We start from the raw sequence: 22,040 nt of genomic DNA, 5'->3' as shown, positions 1-22,040 counted from the left end.
AATGAAGCACACCTTTATAGCTGTTTTCCTCCTTGGAGCATTCACTTGCAGTACAATATCGTGTTTGTTTTATTGTTTTTTTTATAGTAGCAATGAAAACATGTACAAGGCAATTGATTATTTCTGAGAAGTGGCTCAGGTAATTATTAATGGGTCTTGTAATGTTTCGGTTTTGATTTTGATCGTGATCATCCTCATCTCCAACATACACACACACACACACACACACACACACACACACACACACACACACACACACACACGGACAGACAGACAGACAAGAGTGCGGTAGCTTTAAGATAGGAGGCGTGGTGCTGCTGTTTTGACCGAGTTGTCAGTCCCTTCACTCTCCACTATCATTCTTCTGAATGAACAGCCTCGCACAGCCAACACAGGGCATCGGCTTTCTGTTTTGGTTTTTCTTTTTTTTTTATGATTCAACCCTGAGACTGATTTCGCCTTGTGACAGCGACAAGGGATTATTATTACCGAACAGTAACTGTTTCTCCGCAGCAAATCAAGAAGGTAAGTTCACAATTTCCCTGCGAATCAATGTGAAGTGAGCGGTACCTTGTGATGGTACTCACCCCCCGGCTCTCTCTTCAACTGCCGCGGAAGCAAAGGGAGCCATCAGCTGGAAAATGTTCCACTGAAGCCCAGTTAAAGGCTAGGGAGAAGTGTTGCAGTGTCAGTCCGCGTTGGGTAATTTTGTGTTTTCAAATAAGATTTAAGCACCGCTCCTATGATATAAGATGGAAATGTGCTGTGCCTGGCTGCTGTTTTTTTTTATGCCACATGCCAATTAAGATCTAGCACCTGATTTCAAGCCTGTCTGGATGCTTTAATATGAAGGGGAAATGATTAATGGGAGAATACTGCCTGCTCATCAAATAGAGCTCGTTATTGCCTGCTATTAGATACATATCAATGAATGTAAATGCAGTTTTGCGCATGACAGTCGGTATCAACCTTTAATTTTATGCAGATTTGACGTTTTTTATCGTTATCATTGCCGATGACATTATTGCTCTCAGTTATTAATCATCATGATGGACTGCACGTAGCCTTCACATGATGCGCAACGTTTTGACCTCGATATTAGGCGGCTGTGCGTTCAGTGGGCTACACGGACAGACATACCTGGGACCATCTAAAGAGGGCGCTGCGTCCCCTCAGCTGCTCTGTCATACTGCACAGTCATACTGCAAAAAATGTCTATTCATAACAAGGCAAGTTGTGCTGTGATACCATTACGTTTAGTGAAGTGTTTTTCTTTCCACTATCAGCATCTTGACGCAAGGCAGGATGAATAATCTCTACTTTATTTGTCATTGTACATGAAAGTGAACTAGGATGAGGGGAATTATATCACCTCTTTGGGAGATATTTTCTTGTTTGCAGAAAAAAATGTTACTAAATATGAACAAATTACATGTCATGATTGATACTTCTTGCAGTGTGCAGCAATTCCAATCCTTTTGAGCTAAATTTGGCTACAGCAACTTTTCAGGTAGTGTTGTGCATCCAGCACAACTAAATAATACTTTCTATAACATAAAACAAGTGTCTCCTCACAACATTGCTGTCTAACTACCAGAAGTTAATCTGCACAATGCAGATTGATAAATGCTGAGATTTTTGCTCAGACAGAGTTTTTAGGTCAGTTTGTCAATAGTTGTTTTGTACCAAAAAACAACTTTCTGCATTTTTAATCAGGAAAGGTAAAAAGCTTGCACGCTCGGGGGCATCTATACCTCTTAAAGCTTGCTTTGTGAGTCTGTTTATAGGATGGGAAGGCATCAAGAGCTATTTAATCTAACTGAACATCTGGCAGTGATGCAGCGTTGGGTCCTCTTGGCCAGTTGTTGAGGCTTTACAAGCACAGCACCATGCTAAGCACAAAACCATCCCCTCCTCCTCACCCACACAGCTTTTGCCTAAGGAGTACTTAGCATCCGCTACATTCCTCCTACTGGATCAAGATTGTGCTGCTTGTGAGCGTCAAGTGAGCCAGTGATCCTTAACTGTTTGGACGCGATTCAGAGAAATAAGAAATAGAGGAATAAAAATAAAAATGATGATTATGGGAGAAAGGATTGGAATGGATTATGAGATAGAAATTACATTTTAATCATGCTAACCCATTGGGAGTAAGTGGCTTGTGGGATTTGTCCATGTAAGGCTGCTGAAGGAATTTTTAACAATGTGTAATGCACATACTTTACAGCCATCAATAGCCTGCCCACTGAACCCCACAGACTTGCGTTAATGGATGTCAGCGATGGATGGATTTATTGAAAAGCCCGGCACTATAGCTGGCTGTATATCTCTAAGCAGAGCTGCAATCCATTGAGCTTTTAATACGCTTCAAGCTTTTTCACAGCTCCAGCTTCAAGCATGTAAAATCATACATTTAAAACAGGAATATTTGTCTGTTTACTCTCAAGTCCGACTAGAGCAGCTGTTCCAGCAATTTGGCAGGAGTATTTTTAGGACCACTGTTTTGATTATAGCGCACAATCCTTGTCCAGCTACCTGTGTGTTTTCAGAAGGGAGGGAGGGAAGGAAAATAGATCTGACATCCAAGAGTAACAAGGCCACTGGGCTGAGGTGTTCTGCTTCTGGCTGTGCCCCTGCTGACTGAGCGGAGGGTATAGAGCTTTTGGTTGTGTTTGTTTTTGTGTGGGCGGAAGGATGACTGGAAGCCTTGCTCAGCTCAGAATGGCTGCATGTGTTAGCAGGTACAGTATCTAGCGGGCCACACATGGCTGTGGTGTGTATGCTTCTCTGCCCTGGGGAGGGGTGGCCAGGGGAAAGACAGGGCCATTGTTCCTGACCAGCCGCTGAGGCAGAGGTTTACTCGCTTCCACCGGGGCCAGATGTTTTGCTTGGCAGATGCTACTGGCCGTCGGGGCCATAAGGTGAGAATCTGGTGAGGCTGGCTAGATAGGGCAGGAGCTGAGGCAGACTGGACGCATGTGCTTGGTGCAGGGATGGCGTTTCGCTCAAATCTTCTTCACCTTTTGTGCAGCCCTCATTGTAAACACACATCTGTCAATTCAGTGATCACTTATATATCAGAGGCACTTTGGATTGTGATGTACATTGCATATGAATGAAATGTAACCTTTTTAATAAATCAATATGCGACAGATACTGATCATCACATTATCTAGAAAGCACTGTGTGCAGCGATTGCACCCTTACAGTTCATCAAGTAGCATTCCAAGTCAATGGCTACGTCCCAGTCTCGCCTCATAAAACTTATGTCCGAAACGTTTGCCAGCAGCTGGCCCTTCTTTTTCTTCTTTACCCTTCAGTCATCGCTAACATACTGAGCGGCCACAGCGCACGCATACGGCCTCGTGCCAGTCTCTGTTCCAGCCCACTCTTCTCTTTGTGCGGTGGACAGGCAGGCAGCATGCTGGCTTACTGTATTGGTACAGAGTTTCTGGCGCAGAACGAAGGACTGGGAGTAATTAGCTGTGAGGGTATAATCCTATACCAGACACAGTGTTGCGTCTGTTAAAAGTGCCCCCCTTCCCCTAACTCCCAATCCTCAGTCACACTTTACTAGAACCATCATTTATGAGTGCAAAAAGTGAAACTGGTTTGGTTCATAGATTTGTTTTTGCAGTAGGAGGCAACCATATTTTTTACACCATGAATTATACCCTCATAGTCTGCATACACAGTTTAAAATAGGCCTCTTTCTGTAACATAAACAGTGCATTTCCCACCAGCTGTCAGACTCTGAAATCTACAATGAGGGACAAATTGTATATGTGCACAGAAGCACCCTAAAACTGTGCAAGAATGCTTACAGGCAATGCTTGCACTGTGATGCTCAGTCACTGTGAAAGAACTTGGATCATAAGGCTGATTTATATATTTCAATATCTTATGTTGCATTTTAGTAGATTAACCAAAGCATGGAAAGGAAAATTATGCCCTCTCAGCCTCATTCTGTCTCAAAGATGCCTGTAGGGTATGTTTCGGGTTGACTTTCTTTTATTGAGGATGTTAGAATAAATACAGATTCGGGTGCTTTTATTTCAGGTTAAGTTAAACATCTTCTCTATTTTGTCTGAAAATGGATGACGACAAGTTTTTCTTTTGCCTCAAACTATGGCCTGATCTCTGCCTTTTGTAGAATTGGTCCTGGCCATGCGGGATCAGTGTGCAGGTCTTGCTGATGAGTGGCTAGAACAGGCTCTGGTCTGTTTCTTCCACACAGTAGTGAGGCTGTTCTCTGCTGTGAAGCACCTGAGTTGGAGAGGAACTGCTGCGTGGCAGGAATGCCCCAGTATGCCAAAGACCCTTGGCACCAGATCAGCATGGGGCTTACCCGACTGTGAAGTTGTACGAAGATATGATCTTAATGTACATTTGTTGGCTCCTTCAACCAGCAATCTGTAAATCTCCAAGATTTACTTTCCCTTTTTGCTCTTTGCATCACTCTTGCATCCTCTTTATGGCAAGTTCAAGAACAGAACTTCAGTGTGTTCCACTTATTTTGCGGTGTATATTAGAGATATGCAACCATGAATCTATTTTAACTAATTGCTTGGAAAAACCAACATCCATGGATCATGTGTCATACCTTTTCCTTGAAGGAGGAAACCTCCTTGTCCAGTGGGATCTATTAAACAAAACAGTGCAGGACACTTTGCATTCTTCCTCCTCCAATCCTTCTCCTTTTTCCTCCTCTTCAGTCAGTCCCTATAGCCTAATTTCCTCTGTCTCCCCACACACACACCCACTCACTCACTTCAAATGTAAAAAAAAAACAGAGTTACGCAATCATGTGGTTAATTAAAATCTCATAAGCCCCAGATACTTTATCATAGAATGGACACCTCAAGTTCTGTTCTCGCAGTTCTGCACAATGTGTCATTGTTATCCAAGCTCTTGTGCACTAGTGCCACTGTAGTGTTGTTGGAAACAGTAGCTTGCTGCCTTGACTACCTGATTAGACTTGCATGTTTCCACCACTGGTATAAATCAGATGCAATTTAAGTCTCAGTTTCACCACGCGTTGCTCTGATTCTACAGAGGGGAGCTTGTGGCAACAGTAAAGGTTGTATTTTGCATTAAGTGTGCATGATGGCTGGATGATTGGTTCTTCAATCATATCAGGGCTTAACACACAGGGAGCAGGTGCTCACGTAAGATTGCCTCTTTAATGTCTTGAGGAATTATTTCCCCATCAGTGGGAATGATTTAGCACTGGGGGTAATGGAGGTTGAGAATATCCTAATATGTCTCCACTTCCTGACAGCTCCCTCCCCCCTACCTCTCTCTCCTTGTTCCCAACCTCAGTCCTCTTTACCCCCTACCCTCCTTCACCCCCCAGACAACTAACTCAATGCAATGGTTGTTTCGGTCCCCTGTCTCCATGTAGTCACAGGCAATTAGCTCCCGTCAAAATAGGCTGCAGGACGAAGGGTTGAGACTCGGGCATCCAAACCCCTTGCTCCTGCCCCTTATGCTTGGCTAATATTACCCCAAGCTACCGAGAAAGGGCCAGATAGGTTTTGTCAGTAGATGGAAGGGAAAGAAGGGGAGGGTGGTCCACTCGGGACCTGTGCGCGTGCTACCTCACTGAGCACAAAGCAGCTCTTTCACTTGGGATCCGGAGCACATATGGAATCGTTTATCAAACCCTCAGTGCGTCAACCCCACCGTATTCTCTCAGCAGCAGGTTTCCCCTCACCTCCGCATCTCAGATTCACTTTGCCTCTGAAATTAGCTTGAAAGACTGCACCTGGATATGTTCATCCATTGTCCCTTGCTCCTCAGTCCTACTCAAACCCTGAATCCATTGTCTTTAAGGTCTACTCATTTAAGAAACCTTAAAATTTCTTTCATGTTCTTAGATTTTCTGGTTTGACCTTATGGTTTGTGTTCTGTATATAATGTCCAGTGGACAAGACTGACCACTGTGATTTTTGAACCACAAATTACCATGTAGATTCCCTCATGGAGGTAGACCACTTTATAGTAATGCATCCGAAGCTTGAATTCACATTGGGCCAGTTAAGGTTACAATTAATCCACTGATGGGACATTCATTGCAGTTGGTGCTTAGTGGAACAATTTCAGTTAAGGTTATGTGACCTGAACTCAAGATCCACATTTAGAGTTTTCTTGCCATTCTGTGAATGAATTAGAGTCCACACAAAATTACAGGAACACTATTTTAACAGTAACACTATGCCAGCGTGACATCATCTCCAAGGATTGGCCTCTAAACTGCACAGCTGGATGTAGATAACGGAGCAGCTTGGATGTTTATTTTTTTCCCCTTCTGCATTCCAGCTTCCTATTTATAATGGCAATGATATCCAGCTCGGGGGGTTACTTCTATAAAAGGAAGTTTGAAGACTTTTGCCGACTCACAGCCCACTCGAAAAGGGGCTTGCATGCCACATTTTCTCAAGATGTGACCTTTAGATTTCTAGTAGAAGGGCATCAATCACAGAAAAAGAATGGTAAGTTTGGCTTGGGTCAAAGACAGCCGGATACAAGACTGAAGACTTGACTGAAAACACTGCAGAGAGAATCCAAGCGCAAAACTATCAGTTTCCTCAGTGGGGTTCTGCTTTTATATCATCCAGGTGTCTCCTCAAAGGATTTAATGTTCTGACATTTGAGGTCTTTAGTATTTATCTTCTATAGACAGTGAAAACAGCAAAGAAGAATCCTGAAAATAAGGTGTGTAAAATGACCATAATAGATGCACTTCTTTGTACCAAAGGTCAAACCTATGTTTTTGTTGAGAATAGACTCCACACATAGTTAAATGTGGCGAAAGGTGACCTTTGACCTGTGACCTCGTCCAACTGCCTGGCTGGCCCTATAGGAAATAGATTTTGTTTACAAAGAGCTTGTCATTATGTGCTTTAGATTTAATTATCTTGACATGTCGGGTTGGGTAGCTAAAGGCATTCAGTATCTAAGTCTGGAGTCATGTGGCTTTGTTTTGCCTAAGCGCTAAAGACAAAGTTCACCCAGTTCCTCTTTAACCTGAGAATTTCCTCTCCTTGCAAACTGAGTAGATTTGGTCACCATTGCCAAACTGTTGACAAATCATTTGGCCTGTATTGTCAGCCCCTGAGTTTTTATCTTGCATTGTTGGTTTCCTAGGACAAAATCCTCCCTAAATTAGCCTAAACTCTTCAACACTAACAATCCAGATGTCCTCAGTGGCCTGACACCCCATTTAATGCCTAGCAGATGGTATTTGTAGCATTGGATTGTGTTGAGAACAGATTACCTTAATGAGGTCATTTACCAATGAACTGTGTGGGTTTGGACATCATCTGGTGGAGGCCCATACCAGCCCACAGGGTTTCTACAATTTATTTAAGGTTACTTATAGGTTAAACATCCCTGGAAGAATGTTGATTCCTTGCTTGGACCACTAAATATCCTTCACAGTACAGTGTGTGTATATGGAGTGCATTCACCATGAGGGGCCTCTTCACAAGAGATATGGCATAGCATGAACTTCTTTGGGCTGTGTTATTGTAACTATCAGATCTTCCTCCTTTTTCCCTCCCTCCCTCCGTCTCCTTGGTGGACAAGGGTCTTTTTCACTGCCCTGTGCGGCTCTGTTTGTGTGTTTGATTGTGGGAAAATTTCTCGACTGTCCGTGAGAGTCCCCCGCTCTCTGGACTGGCTTTTCCCTTGAGGTCCTCTAGGCTCGGAGTGGCTGAGCACCACCACTGCTCCGAGGTCCTTCTCCTCCCAGCAACCCCTAGTGGTAGAAGTGGTAGCAGAATGCCTCTGTTCAGTCTTTTGAGAACCAAACCACTTGTCTAAGCTGTTTGTATGACCCTTCCCTTATAGTCAGGCATGACAACAGTTTATCTTTTCAGAAGGGAGAGATCCTTCAGGCTTTTCAGCACAGCGATAAAGACGCCTGGAAAAAACACTCCCCACCAATTAATCACTTCAGACATGGAGCTGAGATCGGGACATGGATCTTGATGTGACACAGAGTTTTGAGAATGGGCCAGGCTGTGGTGGGTTTACTTTGGCTACCATTGCAGAATAAGTCCTGGCTCCAAAGCTGCATATTGAGATAGGTAAAGTTTATAGCTTTGAGTTTGCAGTTTTGTTAATGAGACTTGCTCTGGTTCATGTACAGTATATGCCATTTGGCTGAGGGAATTACCTCATTAAATGAAGTTTGTGGCTTTGTATATTTATGTTGTGAATTCTAGTTTTCCTTTTAATGCATTCTGTTCTGGAGCCTTTTGTATTGATTTGCCTCCATTTTCACATTTGTATATGGGCACAGTTTCATTTTCGCATCTGTTTCATGGGATTTCCCTGAAATTCAGGTTTTGAGTCATTCTCACACAGTAGTGTCACTGCAATACTTTAATTTTCACATTGGCCTGCTTGTGTGACTCTACACTGACTCAAAAATAAATAAGCTGGAATTCTTTACTTAAGATAAGACATGCTGTCAGATAACCAAACCTCCCACCTCCACCCTCAATTCAGTTTAAACAGCTGTAATTCACTTTACTGGTGTGGCAAATGTGTTTTATCAAAGTGATCTAAATCTGGAACATCATAACAAGATTTAAGATGTAGATGCATCTCATTCAGCTGTATTGCTTTCCCCCTTAATCCATCATAATATTCTTATCCAGTGTTTCCCCTACCGTTGCCTTGGAGAGGCTGCCCGCCCCTCCAACGGGACCCCCCGCCCCTCCTGAACGAAACAAAATATGTTTATTTATGCTGTTCACCTAATTTATGTGCACATGTCACAGTAAGTGCAATAAAAGCTTTGTGAGTAAAAAGTCAACAAGAGTAATTTATTAATGTAATCTGCACAAAAGATTGACAGAGGAGTCGACGACCCCAAACCTCTGAAATTCAGGCAAAAAATAGCAAGTAACCCCCCAACCCCTGCCACCATTGCTGCCACCATCACCCCCCCCCCAAAAGCAGTCCACCTAGGGGAAACTGTTATCCTATCCTCACCTGTTTTCACCGGGTTTGAAAGCCATACGATCATAAATTGACATGAGGAAGAAAAAATGGTTTAGACATGGTATCAAACAGAACCTCCCCAGTGATTTCATTTTGTTTAAAACCAAAGGCTATTACTAAACAGTAAAACATTTTATAAGCTCAACACCGTCATAATTCTTACTAAGACGTTTGGATTACTAAATTTGGCATCCATATCTTATGCATTTCTTCACAATCATGTAATGACGTTATGATGCAGTTCAAAGCTCTTAAGTAGAATAGAAAGCTGTGGCAGGCACTTTTACTGTGTTCTACAGGCTCTCTCCCAGGCCCTAATGCATCATCTGAGCTAACTGCCATCTCATTGTGTTTGAGCTTTGAGATGGATGAGCGAACGCAGTTAAGGATCCAGCAACGATGACAAACGGTTCTGTCTTTTTTCTATCGAGTAACTAAACAGACAAACACCATCCGAACAGTGGACCCGAGCCATAGATCCTTCAACCACGGCAAGTTCTTTTCAGAAACTCCTTTTCGCCAAGTGACAAACCGCGTGGTTGGCAACAACTAAAGCATTCAGAGGCGGTATGAATAGGGGTCTGTCTCTGGAGAGGCTTGTTGAAATGGGGCCTTTTGCTTTTATCCCTCCGAGGAGGCAGATTGATCTTGCGCAGGTTCGCGCTGGCAGTACACTTCAAATGGACTGTTGAAAGGCAAGGCGTTTATTTGTGCTGCGTTATAAACTGTGTCCTTTTCCCAGATTTAGCATCTGTGGGTGTTTTCCATCATCTGTAAACACAACCAGGCTGTGCCTTCTACCCTGTTATTCTTACATTCTTACATTCACCTGCAACATCACCTCTAACCTTTCCCCTTTGTCCTGCCTGCTGACGTTTTCCATCAAAAAGATAATCTTCTCATCCGCTCTCCTTGATCAATACTGATGTAAAAAAAAAAAGGGATTTTCATGTAGATTCCAAGTCCTATTTCCATTCATAAAGTTTTTGCAGATGGAGAGGACATGAGGAGTAAGGGGAGGAAGGAAGCCTGTTAAAACAGTTGTCATCCTCCTCTGATGTGCACTCCATTACTCCCTCATGGTAAATTTCACGTGGACATCAGGTGACCCCCTTGGTATTGTTTCCTTGGTTACTGATGTATTGACCTCCCTACCCCTCCCACCCCCCACCCACCCAACATCCCCCCCACTCACACATCCTCCTCCTTTGTGTTATGCAGCAGCCTCTTGGAGCTGTGTGCTGTTTTTCTTCTCCCTCCACTTGTATAAACCAGGAGACTATCTGCCATCAGCATTCAGGAAGTATGGGGGTAAACAAACACCAGGAGCCAGCAGGAGAAACTCAAATGACCCAACCATGTCTAAGCAACCACGCACAGCAGGTTATTTTTGGTTAGGTTCTGTATCGCATTGTATGTGCATTCTGTTTATATGGCCTTGTTTATATTTGTTTATGTGTCAGGGCTAACTCATTTGTGCATATGTGAGATTACATGGGTTGAGAAAAATGAAACTGGGTTCGGATTCCTTTCATTTTAAACATCATCACTGACTGTGCCAGATGGCATATGATGCAGGTTCTTTCCAGCCCTGCCACTGACTAATTAGTCATTTAGAGTGTATTCACTCCTGTGTATGAAGTTCGTTACTAGTGCAGTTACGCAGCTCTCTTCTAACTCCTCTCTGCTAATGTTGGCAGTGGTTGCTGTGACCAGTTTTGCTGTTACTGGTGTGCAGTTATAGGATAAGGTTGATATTATTTTATAATTTTATCACTGTCAACATTTGCTTTTCAGGGCAATTTTTTAAACAGAAGTGTGTGTGTGAGAGAAATCTACAGAGCTAAAAGCTAAAAAGTATGTGTCTGTGTGCTCATGTGTGTTGAAAGGTCCATCCTGTCAGCAATGGAGTGATGGAGAGATAACCCATAAGCCACTGCTGTGTGTGCCAAACCATCTGACTTGTTCAGGCACACACTGAATGCAAGAGTTGGCCTGTATTAAAGCTACTGGAGGCTGATGTATTTTTTCTCTCTCAACAGCTTGGCTGGACTGCCCAATTTCATGCAGTATCAGAGCCTGCAATATTTCTTCAGGCAATGATCCATCTAGAAAATAGCTTTTTTTTTTTTTTAAAGTCCAGTCCTCCATCATCACAATTCAACCCCCACCCTCTTTACCCCCTACCTTCGCATTGTCCAGAAGCCGCAGGGATTAGCTGTGCCATGTAGCGTGAGGAGACTGAAAGATATTGTGAACGTCGGAGAGAAAAAGAAGAGGTGAAATAGGGGGGTCAGCGCAGTGGCGGTGATGCTGCTGGACTGTTACCGTGCCCTGGACCACATCTACTGGGATTGACGCTAGCAGTGGGGAGTGGATTAGAGGTATTAGGCAGACAGACTGGACCCTTGGTGCAGACATTAATGCTGCTATATCAACCCATACGCACGTCCCTGTGCACCCACCCCCCACCCTTTTGCGCTGACAAACAAAATCCCTTAAATGCGCAATTAACTGCTAGAGTGATCTGGTCTACTACAATGGCACAGAAATCAGCTTAAATATGGAAAGAATATGGTTGTGATTTTCTTTTTACTACTGAATGTTAAGTGGTTGCGGGAAACCAAGAGCCAGAGGGGAGTGACATTTTGGACAGAAGTTGAGTTGTGTATATCAACTTAAAGGTCTATGATGAAATATTGCTGGAATAATGACTCAAATCCAATTAGTCAATGAGAATTAAATGAGATTTTCCAGCAGGCTTGTGGGAGGTGGGTTTAGGACCTCCTGTTAAGTCAATTAAAAAGCAAGGCAGTGGCCTAACCACCAATGAGCTGCTTCCATGATTGTGAGCGATCCGCAATGCAGTGAAAGCCTGCTGTACATTGGTATAGCTCCAAGCTCAAAAAATCAAAGCATGAGAATATTTAATACTGTATATTTCCAAGTATCTCATGTACGATATGTGTCTCATCTTGCTTTAGAAAACACATTTTCCAGCATTGCTGCAAGCCTGTTTCTAAAACTGCCTTGCCTCTTGCTCCCTCACTCTTTCCCTTCCTTGGATTACAACCACGCTTGTGCTGGGCCCAGATTCGCTGCCAGGTTGCCTTGGCGACGGGTCGCAGTACATAAACCGGTCGATGTTTGGGGAACGCTGCGCCGCGAGGCAGGAAATCTTGTGCATTCTTTATCTCTCACCCCTTGGATGGTGCTCGTTCAGTCCTCAGTAGGGAGCAGGAGCCACATAAGCAAATGGAAGCCTTATTTTTCTATCCGGTCTTTTTTTTTTTTTTTTTTTTCCACCTTTTTCAGCCAGAGATAAACAAAATCTTTGAGTTCCGGACAACCCACGCTTCTTTTGCAAGTAAAGGGGAGAAAATGAAAGGAAGAAATGGTTTGTGGAAAGCAGAAATAAGGTGTCCTAATGCAGAAACGGTGAAATGATTCAAGTGAATGTAATTCCTCAGTTCATCACCGGCAGCGTCGTGCAACATAACATTCACACACCTTTCACCTCTACTGTAAATATGCACACACACACTCATGTATAGCACACATGAATGAAACACACACACTCACACACACCCTACCCGTTATTACCTTGCCTTCCTGACATTCCATCCAAGTTCTGGAGGAAGAGGAAAGGGAGCTGCTGATCGGACGCCCATGAAACAGAATGCTGGGAAGAAACCCTGCTGTGATCCATCCGTGTGTCGCATACATTCGAGCGCGCGCACGTACACACAAGACTGACATAGAATACCGTTGACAAAGTATTAAAGCAGACGCTGATCATAAATCTGTCTCACGCTTTTGGCTACTGGTCAGTGGTGTGCAGTACATTTCCCAGACTTATCTTCCTTTTTTTTCAGTTGAATCCACTTCTCCTTAAAACCTTTTAAAATGTAACGGCATATCAATTGTCAGTACTTTTACCGTAGTGTATTTTTAGTTGTGGTATTCCACTTTGGATGAACATTTGCAGACACCTCTCCAGCTTGGCTTGGTTTCCTTGTTCCACCATTGTCTCCAGTGAAACTACAACACTAGGCCAAAGCTGAGTAAGCCTTTTTGCCTCCCTTGAGGAACAGTGCCGCTCAAATAGAAGGTTGTTGACACTGAAGAGGATGAAGTTGCTGTTCAGCCCTTTTTTTTTTCCTGTTCTCTCATTGATCTGCTCCCTTCCTCCTTTCATCCCAGCGTTAACGATCAATGCTCATGACTATGCAAATGCTTTGTTGTTTTGGTCTGCGTATGAGCGTTTTTAAAAAAGAAAGATGTGAAGTCATGAAGCGAGGTCACCGAGTTCTGTTTCATATCACGGCCTGCATCTTGAGAGGGCAAGCGTGTTAACTGTCGATGTGCACCACATTGACCGTTGTGGTCATAATAATGCCAGTTCCCACTACAGTCCTACTGTCTCGGGAGTAAAAAAAAAATAAAAAAATGGCAGACTCATTGTTCTACGAAGGAAACTAAGATGCAGGGAGAGGAAAAGCTGAGGGGGAAAAAAAATGCTGACCCACATTTTTGTTGCAGCATGCAATGGGACAACAATTCGAGGCCCAACCTGACCATTTAACTTAAATAACATGTAATCGGAACAATGTGTGTTGATTGTATGCAGCCAAAGCAGATGTGATTAACCCAGATTTGTTCTACGGGGGTCAAGGCTCTTTTTTTTTTTTTTTTTTTTTTTTTTTCTCAGAGCAGGTTTTCATTCTGTGGAGGCCAGCGAATGGGACAACAGCTCATTGTATGACATTTTTTCTTCACTTATAACCTGCACTCATATTACTGCAAAGCTATGCATTTCTAAAGCACCGGGAAACATCTGCACTACATTTAAATGAATGCAGTATGTAGTGAGTAAATGATGCCTATAGTTTTGGCTGCAATTACACATACGTTGGATGCTACACATGAATGCAGCACTACTCATTGAGCTCAGTAGAGGTCATGCTATACTACATACTCCTGACTGTCAACCTGCACAACTGTATGTTAGTCTGATGTGTGCTTGTATTACATTTGTGAGGACCAGGCTGTACTGACTTATTTATCTGATCTCATCTTTAACACTGATATGGCGAACTTTTTGGCAAACAGTTGCCTATCTACACATCCAGTGGATTTGGTGCCACATTAACATTCATTTTTATTGTGTTTCTGGCCACCTGTTGATGGTTGGTGTCCACTTACTCCTTAGAGAAACATCTGGTGCTTTATCTGCACTGATATGTTCACCGATTGGTCACTAACTTGATTCTTTTGCTTCGATTTGTTCATAAGCTAATCACAAACTTTGTCTGTCTACCTTTTGGTGGTGGGAATGTAGCATTCAGTAGGCTTATTAGAGCTTTGCTGCTAGCTGCAGCCAAAAACAACACTGATGAGAGCTGTGAGAGTGAACCAAAATGGTGAAGTTGTGAGAAAACCAAAACAATGAGCGGATAGACACTTTAAAGCTCCATAGAACTGAGGGAAACAGCAGATTCGAGTGATAACTTTCTGTGGGTTGGTCACTACGAGCGACCCCTTTAACATACAAGTAGTCATGTGATCCATTGTTTATGCAAAAAATATTGAATATTGCTGCTTTAAGGCTGGGGCAATGCCGTCACAGAGAGGAGCAAGATGTAATGCTCGTTCATTCATTGTGTTCCACTTGGTTGCACGTAGAAAAGAGATGGAAGAAGCTTTGGAAAGAATGGTGGAAAAAAAGAGGGTTTGAGAGATAAGTTTAAACTCTGATTACTCTCTCACCTGCGCACAGTGAACAGTGTCAATAGAAAGTCCTCATCAGTGTAGTAGTACAAACCTGCGTAGGTGTTTGTCAGCAGTGCGGTCAGATTCCTGCTTTTATTAATGCTTTTGTTGTCTCATAAAGCCTGCGTTCTTATGAGGAGAGCGTCTTGTTTGTTAACTTGATGTTGCAAGCAGTGTGGGTGTGTGTGTGTTTGTGTAGTTTTAGCAGCAGAAAATGAACAAGCGTGCAGGACCGGCTTGTCAGTGTGTGTCATTGAAGAAGCCAGATGGATTTCAGGGGCGCGTGGTGCTGGGCGTGTGTCTGCCACTCCAGGAGCCTGCCCTGGGCTCAGCTGGTTTTAATCAACACCATCATTTACCCCTCGGCGCACAATGGGCCCCCTCAGCAACACTCCCCTCCACTCTCCCCCCCCCCCCCCCCCCCCCAGCACCCCTCCATACAGCACGGTGCTATATGTATTTACATTGTCTCTCTTGCACACACACCAGAGAAGAAGATAAATATGTGTGCTCCCATCCGCATTTGCATTCAGCAAAAGAATTCTGTAAATCCACTATATTCAGGCAGTTTACACAGTTAAGTAGCATAGCTCAGTAGCGCATTCATCCTCTTTGTGCGCTGTGACATAAACGGGAAAGAATGGAGGGGCAAATTAAGATGGGGCTCTTATAAATTAAGCTTGGGTGTAATCTCTACTCACTTGGTTTGTATACATTATAGCTTCCTGCAGACAGGGCTGAGTGTTGTATATCAGCCAAAGCATTGTGGTAATCCTGACCCAGCCCTTAAACTATGCATCTCAAGGACCTTTTGTCTCATTATGTTCTGCTCAACCACTGAAGGAACATGTTGGTCCCGTGGTCAACAGCGTGATCCATGTGACTGTGCGTTGTAAAGTCACTGAAGATGCAGCAGTGTAACTTTTAGGGAGCCCTGTCTCAGCTAGGGAACAGGATGAGGCAGAGGTCTCTTTAAGTTAGGGGGCTAGTAAATCAGTGTAATAAAATGTCTGACCCTTCCCACCATGTAAGAGGCAGCTGGACTCTCTGTGTGGTTAGATGGAACACGAGGCACGTGTGCTTAAGTGATGCTGATGGGTCAGAGGTTGACTGTTATTTGGCTTTGCAGGCTTACTAAACAGATTTGTTGGATAGTTGTTGGTGAAATCATTTGACTTTGCTGCATTTTTGTGGGGGATGTTACATTTTGCACATGTTCTCTTTCTCAAAGATCCACAGATGCAGCTAAAGGCTGTATGTATTGTGGGTTTTTTTTTTTAATCCAAAATGTAGTCTTTTCCCTTTTACTGTTGGAAATGGTACTTGTTTCCAACAGCATAAAGGCATGTCAAGTACTTGCTTTGTGCTGGAATGAACAACGTCTTAGAACGGACTGTTCTGACCTACTGTGGAGATAAACAGGAAGTGTTTGTTATTATTTTGTCATATCTGGAGAGAAGCAGCGCTAGGTCATCACTCTAAGCATTACATCTACCAAGAAAGAGAACTGTTGAAAAATGGCAGTTTGTCATTTATTTTCAGCAGCATCACACAGAGTAAACTGTGGGTTTAGCTGGGTTGGTTGGACCTATTATGGTCAAACCAGACCAAAGGGTTAGAGAAGAAAATTGGTGGGCTATTTTTAGACACTCCACTTCCTCTGGTTTGTGATAAAATCTTTTGAGAGACGATGGAACAGTTATTTTGTCATGGTGGCTTCAAAGGTTTGGTCAACTGTTGCTTTTACTGTCACAGCATTATGCAAATGCATAATTACAACTGTATTTTGTTTACTTTCCTTAATTCTGCACATTCTGACACCGGCTAATCATCATAGCTTCTTGGGCGCAGTCTATCATTAACCAATTAAAATTTGGAGCACATATATTCTGTTTGTTTGAAGTCCTAGCCTGCGGTTTCTACAGCAACAAATACGCCCCATTCACTTGCATCCTCAGTCTAAGGTAACGTGACCTTGGCTGTTCAGACAGCACCGTCTGTGTCCAATGGTGCCACTGGGTTCAAAGAGTTCCCCACAAATAGGGGAGGTCAAGGGTCAAGAAAAAGGTCCAAAGGTCATGGGCGCAGACGCACACCTGTTCACAGGGGGCCTCCTTCAGTAGGACAGATGAATCCCAGATGTTTTTATGGAGATACTGTGACAGCCATGACCATATTAGAGGGGGTGTGGTGTCGAGGGTACCCCCTGCAATTGCACTGTTTAGAATTGGACTAAACTTTTCAATCACACTTCCCAGACATGCTCCACCATACATGGACATGTGCAATGCTTTTGAGGGACATAAAAGCCTTGATTTACACTGTTTTGAATGGATTTTAAGAAGGGACATTTTTACACCTGGAAAGGCTCAGATAGAGGACTTATTCTGGGGTTCAGGTTGTGGTCACCAAAGAAGGAACTCATTCTGAAGTCTCCCCTGAAGTGGTTGGTTTCTGAGCGTTTTCTTTTGAATGGCGGGATAAGAAACGGTAATAAATTGTAATTTCTGCTGTACAGCTGAAGTTGCACTCTGTGGAGAGAAGTCCCCATGTTGCCAATATAATAGCAACTGGAATATATAAACCTTGCTTTCAAATGGAGGCATCTGAAAAAGAGCAAGACCCTTTCCTTTCAGTTTTACCATGTCTTTTTTCCATGAGTATCCTCTGTTAGTCTCTATTTTCCCTTTTACAGTTTATACACCTGGATTCATTGAGGTGAAAAAAGGAGCTATGAGGACAGATGTTTGTTTTATTGGACCAAAAGTATGGTTTTCATGCATGTCTGATATATATTAGATATATTTCTAAAACCTGAAGGTGTCTGCTACTATCATAGTAAACACTCATTTCAATTACACACTATGAGATGAAATTATTCCAACTTGTTATTCAGAACATTAGACTGATGGCCTTCATGCCCAAAGATCAAGGCATTACATCATTGGTTAACATGATGAAGCTGTCATGAGTCAGTCAGCGGAAAGCTCAACCATTGTCCAAACATGACAGCATTTAGCTGGCACATATCCAGGCAGACAGCAGAGGTACTGTGGGAGCAGGCGGTTGAGTGACCTCTGACCCTGCCCAGTCTGCCTCTAGGACAAAAGAGCCATTCAGATGCCCAGTACTTTTGCAAAACACCAAAAAAAGCCCTCAGCCAGCGCAAATGACTGGTAATCCTGTTGAAATGCTTGTTTACTCTCTGTTATTGTTGGGCAAAGCATGTATTTGTGATAGATATAGAAAGAGGTGGAGCAGAAGGGCATCCTAACAGTAGAAAGTATGAAATTGTACTGGAGGGGGGTGTAAATAATAAAGACAGGAAAGAATGTCACCACAAGAACGTAGCGACTACAATTTACGATTTATGGTTTATGGCTTTACTGTCATAAGGATACTTTTCTGCGGAGGCTTTTGAAAGATGGATAGTATAGTCTTCCCCACTATCATGATTTATAGTTAACATACAATTAGGCCATGTATAAAAATGTGCCCTCATGTTTATGCTGTCAAGAGTTCAGGCTTTGTGCAGTGGTAATATTTTTCTCACTGGCAATTTATCTCTGTGCAGGCGTGAAAGAAATGGTTGTGTGCAAAGTGCTGTCACAAGGAATTCCTGGCTTAAACAAAACAAACTTAAATGAGTGCTGCCTGGTCAAAAGAAACCCTAAATAATACATTAAGGAACAACACGTTGTAAAACATGACTGTTTACCATGTTGGCTTTGGCAGCTGCTGGCTTGGAGGAGGACCCTTGCCACTTCTCTTCAGTGACAACCCTGGAAAGACTGCCTCAGATGCCAGTGTTCACAGTTTTAAACACTTCTTTACAGCCTCCCCTCCAGCTGTTTCTTCGCCCGTTATCAAGTTTGACTACTCCTGCATGTGAAAGGTCTGGTTTATGAGCGTGGAGGAGACCACCTTGGGTGACTTGGACTTCTTGTCCAATATTTTCCATCCACCTTTTGTCCAATTCTGCACAACTCTACTGCTCCCCTTGACTAAATTTAGCACTTGTTAGTCAGGAGGCTGTGATTGTTTCTGCATTGTGGTGGCCCATTTTTGTTTGCCTAAGATTGCTGCCTGGAATGCTCAATGGAGTCTTTCATCCACTTCTTCGGTTTTAGACAGCAGCCCAGCAAGCTTCACCAAGCTGACTGACATGTGACTGGCAGGTTGTCTGCAGCTACGTGTCATTTCGCTGCACACAGATCTACTGAGAGGAAAGCACCCTACCTGAAGTGTCGGGACTCGCTCCACATACTCTGCAGCTGGTTTATCAGTCATGACATTTACCATCCAGTGTGATTTATTTTGGGTAAACACCAACCTCACTCACGTTTAAAGGAATTACCCAGGGGGCAGTCCAAATTCACTTAAGCCAAAGTCTGTAGAGGCCCACAATCTGCGGTCCTCTCCCTGGCACACAGAGTGACAATGTGGAGTTGCAGATGAGTGTGTAACCTCTTATTTTCTTTCTTATTGCAAAATGCATGCTGTCCAAAACAAGTGAAAAACAAACATACCCTCAAAAAATTAAAAGGAGCACAGAGGGACCTATGGGTTTGGTGGAATTCTTTTTTTCCCCCCTTTTTTAATGGGCATGATGTTTATCGCATGCATGTGTAGCCCACTCCATTTGCGTCAATTAGCCAAAGTAATTTACCAGGCAGTGATGGATGATATAGGGTGCACTTAGCTAGGCTGGAGCATAAGGTTGTCCTATTCTACAGGGTTTCCTCAGGGTTTCTTCCCTCGTTTTGAGGATGGAGGCATTACCCTTGAGAGAGAGAGAGAGTAGAAGTGATGCAAACATAACTGTGATGCTGCACAGAAAGAGAGAGAAAGAGGCGGTAGGGGAAGTGGTCATCATGGAGATAAGCTGGCTCTGTCTAAGAGCTGGACTAATGGATGTGTCCCCTGGGCTCGCTCAGGAATGCACCCAGGCATTACTGCCAGCAACTTGGTGTCATCTGTCTTCTGTCCCCAGAGAAAGATGACAAATGGTATTATGACTCCCCCTCTCTCCTCTCTTTGGAATATCAGTGGCTCCAGTTTGTGTGCATGAGAGCGTAAGCATCACAGTTTCACTAAGAATGGACGGTGACGGTTATTGTATTCATTTGGGTCCTGCTTTATAGGCTTTATGTGACACAGATTTTTCTTTTTGATTAATGCACACTGATATTTTTACAGAGCCAATGTGTAGTAAATACACACTATAAAATACAAGTACTTTTTTCTGATATTTATTGCCCAGAGCATTTTCACAGTGCAATGCCATAAAAGCTACAATAAATGTATCAATCTTTCCCCATGTCAAAGGATCAAACAAAAGGAATAGAAATTTCCATATTCCGATTATTCTTCTCATGTTGCTGTAATATTGCCTTCCAGTTTACAATCCTTTGCCGGATCTGGTCAGCAGCTCTTTATCTATATGCACATTATATAAGCAAGGCTGGAATCAATAGTCTACTATTGATCAGAAATCGCCACGAGACAAGCTGTCACCTCAGCAAACCTGTTTAGCAGACAAGCAGTCTAGCGGCAGATATGATCATGAGTATGAAATCAAGTCACATTAGACCCTTGTCTTCAAAGCATTTGGCATTTAAGGTAAAAAAAATGTGTGGCATCCTGAAATGGTAGAGGATTTGTATTGAATGGTCAGTTTTGGGGTCATGAGCTTATTATTGATGTTTGAAGGTCTCGCTGACTGACAAGGAGACATTCTCTCAGACACATTGACTGAGGAGATAGGTGATAGTGAATGCGTAATGAGTTCTTTTGCTCCCTAACCTCGGTAACCTGGTGCTTCAATATGTTGCGTTTTAATTACTTTGAGAGTTTCTCTTTCACTTTGCTGTTTTTCTCTAGAGCTGTTTGGGGAGGGAGGTGGTGCCTGTGTCCTGTCCAGTGAAATTTCTTGAGTTTTTGACAGTAATGTTTGCACTTGATGACCCCTCGTATTATCACAGCAAGATACTTGAACTCCACTTTACAGAACCCTCTGCGGTGTGCCCCCACCCCCCAACGCCAGGCATTACATGTGGCTGAGCTAATGGTTTGAACTTGACGAGGCCAACAGAGCTTTGTATAATCAAGCATCCTTGAGTCTCACTGTTTTTTCTCAATGAACACTGATTGAACCTCGGGGAAATCCCTTTCCTGTGTGTGTCATAGGGGTAGTTCCTAATGTAGAATCCCATATTTGGTATGTCTTGGTGTGTGTGAGCTCACGTTGGTGTAAGTGCTTTATTGAATGTGTTGGCAATGAGACGACGCGACAGGAAAAGGGGTTTCCTTTGGGCGTTTCGTGTGATATCCCCCCCACAACCTTTTTTTTTTTTTGTCAGCTCAGTGAGGGAATGCATTGGGTGGAGCTGGGATTGTGGGCATGGGTGTTGGTGGGAAGCACAGGCCGCCAAGGGTCATTTCCTTTCATCTTGCCCTCTCCCTTGGCCTCACACAGCAGGCCCACACACATACCCACACATGCATACTGTACATATATACATTTATACTCACAGAAGTCCATCATCTTCTTGCTGGCATCTACATGGATGCTGTTGTATGCTGAAGCTGGAATCCAGAAAGGGGGGCAGGCAAGTGATCTGAAGACAGAGAGCGAGAGAGAGAGAGGGAGAGAGAGCAAGAGAGGGAGGGGGAGAGGGAGTGGGGACAATGTCAACAGCTCAGCTCTCAGCACAGTCAGCTGAAACCCGGAGCTCAGCTCAGAAGCCCAGAGAGGGGAAGCAGACACAACGCAGCAGCTTTGGTCAGGAAACATCGTCAGACTCAGAAATGCCGTGGAATTCTTCCACAAAACACATTCCAAATGACAAAAAGAGAGAAATAATGCCAGGGGACACAGGAATGCTTTAAAATCTTCTTCAAACTTTGCTTTGTTGAGAACCTTTTCTTTTCCATTCTAAGTGACGCGTCACAGGGGCAATCCATCTCTCAGGGCAGCCTATCTGAAGTGGGTAAGTAGGAGATACTTGATCTTGATACTGATACTCGTAACCCTCGTCGGTCATTATGAGTAAAAGCTACACCGTAGTGCTGTTCACCCAGTAGGAGATTGCACACACGACGGGCTACAGATGTTTGAGTGTAAACCCAGTTTGTCCATGCACTGCATCCCGCTGCTCAATCCAGCCAGGAAAACATAGACTGCTGCAGCCAATAAAATAAACATTAGTCAGTAGCCTCAGTTGAAAGTTGAGCAAAGAAGGAGCTGGTGG

General features: G+C 43.4%; 1 protein-coding gene across 3 annotated transcripts in view; it reads left to right on the top strand.

The window, feature by feature from the left end:
- The first annotated feature begins 354 nt into the window (after nucleotides 1–354).
- daam2 (dishevelled associated activator of morphogenesis 2) overlaps nucleotides 355–22,040 on the top strand; it is a 98,780-nt gene continuing 77,094 nt past the window's right edge. For 2 of the 3 annotated variants that reach the window (XM_067614920.1, XM_067614918.1), the window contains exon 1: nucleotides 21,502–21,779. The gene's annotated coding sequence lies outside the window, so the exon portion shown is untranslated. Of the gene's footprint in view, nucleotides 526–21,501; nucleotides 21,780–22,040 lie in introns of those variants that run through there. The other variant, XM_067614919.1, reaches the window with a different exon arrangement.

This window comes from Thunnus thynnus, chromosome 16 (genome assembly GCF_963924715.1).
Source record: "Thunnus thynnus chromosome 16, fThuThy2.1, whole genome shotgun sequence".
Taxonomy (NCBI): domain Eukaryota; kingdom Metazoa; phylum Chordata; class Actinopteri; order Scombriformes; family Scombridae; genus Thunnus; species Thunnus thynnus.
The sequence above is the reverse complement of the archived record's forward strand: the minus strand, read 5'-3'. Positions and strand labels throughout refer to the sequence as shown.